The sequence below is a fragment of the Crinia signifera genome, chromosome 9, assembly GCF_055691185.1.
Source record: "Crinia signifera chromosome 9, ASM5569118v1, whole genome shotgun sequence".
Lineage (NCBI taxonomy): Eukaryota > Metazoa > Chordata > Amphibia > Anura > Myobatrachidae > Crinia > Crinia signifera.
In genome coordinates, this window is record NC_139225.1 from 55,504,654 (window position 1) to 55,507,548 (window position 2,895).

Here is a 2,895-nt window from a genome sequence, read left to right on the forward strand (position 1 = left end):
CTACCTTTTTCATGTCGACCTTTTCCACGTCCACCTTTTGACCGTAACAAAAAAAATCTATCAGGCGCGATGGTATATATTTTGTTCCATCAAAAAATATATATAAATATGACCAATTTATACTGTATTAAATGAAAGAAAAGGGGCTGCTCCCAAACGCAATTATGCAAATTGCTTTTAAAGAACAAGTGAATAATTTACAAATTCAGAGCAAATAATCAACCATATATATGCATAACTCTGTAACTGCAAAAGAGAGTGCCACACATCTGGATGATTGTAATTTAAAAATGTTTTATATATTTTTATTAACTTAATCCAGTAAGTTAAAAAATATGATTTAAAACATGACTGCATATAAAATCAGCAATGCATACATATCAACAATAAGAAAAAAAGAAAAAAACAGCTCCTCAATATCTAATTAGGAAGGGCAGATAGTGTTAATCTGCTGTGATCGGCTTCGGAGTAATACCACTTCGTAAGAAATATTTAATTTATACTTGGTGAAAGACAAATTGGAAACAAAGGGCGAAATGTAATAGGGTGCGATTTTTAGACAAAAAAAAAATCGCACCAAATCGCACCTTTAAAAATCGCATTTTTTGCCGCGAATTCGCATATGTAATGAGATGCGAATTAGCGGGAAAAAATGCGATTTGCCGCGATTTGCCGCGATTTTTAGTCATGAAAATGTGCGCATTTTCAGTCATGAAAATGTGCGCATTTTTATAAATGCGATTTTGTGCAAAAAAAAAAAGTAAAAAAAAAAACGGCGTGGGGTCCCCCCTCCTAAGCATAACCAGCCCCGGGCTCATTGAGCCGGACCTGGTTCCAAAAATACGGGGGGACAAAAAGCATAGGGGTCCCCCGTATTTCTGAAACCAGCCCCGGACTCTTGGACCGGTCCTGGTTCCAAAAATACGGGGGACAAAAAATCTGGGGGTCCCCCGTATTTTGAAACCAGCACCGGGCTCCAACAGCCCGCGGTGTCATGCCACAGCCGGGGGACACTTTTTATACAAGGTCCCCCGGCCAAAACATGAGCACCGTGGCTGGTCAGCCTTGGACGGGGTACCTGGAGGAGTGGGGACCCCCCCAATAAAGGGGTCCCCCCCCCCAGGCTTCACCCGTCCAGGGCTGAAGCCCGGGGCTGTCACCGGCGTCCGTGGCCAGTGGACGCCGGCCTGATAGGGTTAAATCCATCATACATATCATTACATTGCTTTTTACCGGCGAACTACAAGTGCCAGCAGACCTCCCCCGCATGCTGGGACTTGGAGAACCACAAGTCCCAGCATGCAGGGCATTAATGGGCCCGCTGGGACTTGTAGTCCACCTGTAAAAAGAATGTTTATAAAAAACACACACACAGAGAAGTACAAGTTTATTACACACACACACCTCAATTTTACACCAGCATACTTACCATTCCTGGATCCAGCGCTGGTCTGGCTGCTTCACAGCCGGCTCCCCCCGCACTGACAGGCAGCGGGGAGAACCGGCTTTCTCCGTTGCCTGTCACCGGCTTTCTCCGTAGCTTCTGTAGCGCTGTCCCAGTGCTACAGAGGCTGAGAGCGTGATTGGCTGAGCTACAGTATGCGTCTCCATGGAGACGCATAGCTCAGTCCTGATTGGCTGAGCTATGCGTCTCCATGGAGACGCATACTGTAGCTCAGCCAATCGCGCTCTCAGCCTCTGTAGCACTCGGACAGAGCTACAGAAGCTACGGAGAAAGCCGGTGACAGGCAACGGAGAAAGCCGGTTCTCCCCGCTGCCTGTCAGTGCGGGGGGAGCCGGCTGTGAAGCAGCCAGACCAGCGCTGGATCCAGGAATGGTAAGTATGCTGGTGTAAAATTGAGGTGTGTGTGTGTAATAAACTTGTACTTCTCTGTGTGTGTGTTTTTTATAAACATTCTTTTTACAGGTGGACTACAAGTCCCAGCGGGCCCATTAATGCCCTGCATGCTGGGACTTGTGGTTCTCCAAGTCCCAGCATGCGGGGGAGGTCTGCTGGCACTTGTAGTTCGCCGGTAAAAAGCAATGTAATGATATGTATGATGGATTTAACCCTATCAGGCCGGCGTCCACTGGCCACGGACGCCGGTGACAGCCCCGGGCTTCAGCCCTGGACGGGTGAAGCCTGGGGGGGGGGACCCCTTTATTGGGGGGGTCCCCACTCCTCCAGGTACCCCGTCCAAGGCTGACCAGCCACGGTGCTCATGTTTTGGCCGGGGGACCTTGTATAAAAAGTGTCCCCCGGCTGTGGCATGACACCGCGGGCTGTTGGAGCCCGGTGCTGGTTTCAAAATACGGGGGACCCCCAGATTTTTTGTCCCCCGTATTTTTGGAACCAGGACCGGTCCAAGAGTCCGGGGCTGGTTTCAGAAATACGGGGGACCCCTATGCTTTTTGTCCCCCCGTATTTTTGGAACCAGGTCCGGCTCAATGAGCCCGGGGCTGGTTATGCTTAGGAGGGGGGACCCCACGCCGTTTTTTTTTTTATAAAAACACTTTTACACATTTTTATTAACAGAACCATGCACAGATCTCAATGATCTGTGCATGGTTCTGTCAAATTCGCCTGTCAGAACCTGGTCTATTTTTTTTGCGATTTTTGGTAACATTGACCAAAAATCGCACCCTATTACATTTGCGAGTTGTATACTTTATAATGGGAAAACATCTGGATGCGAATTGAAATGTGACTAAAAATCGCACTTCTAAAAGTGCGATTTCGCGGTAAAAAGTGCGATTTTTTACCGCGATTTTCAACCTATTAAATGTGCGATTTTCGGAAAATGTGCGATTTCGGCCGTTTTTGACCAAAAATCGCACATGTCTAAAAAATCACACCCTATTACATTTCGCCCAAAGTCTCTCAAATAGTAAAAA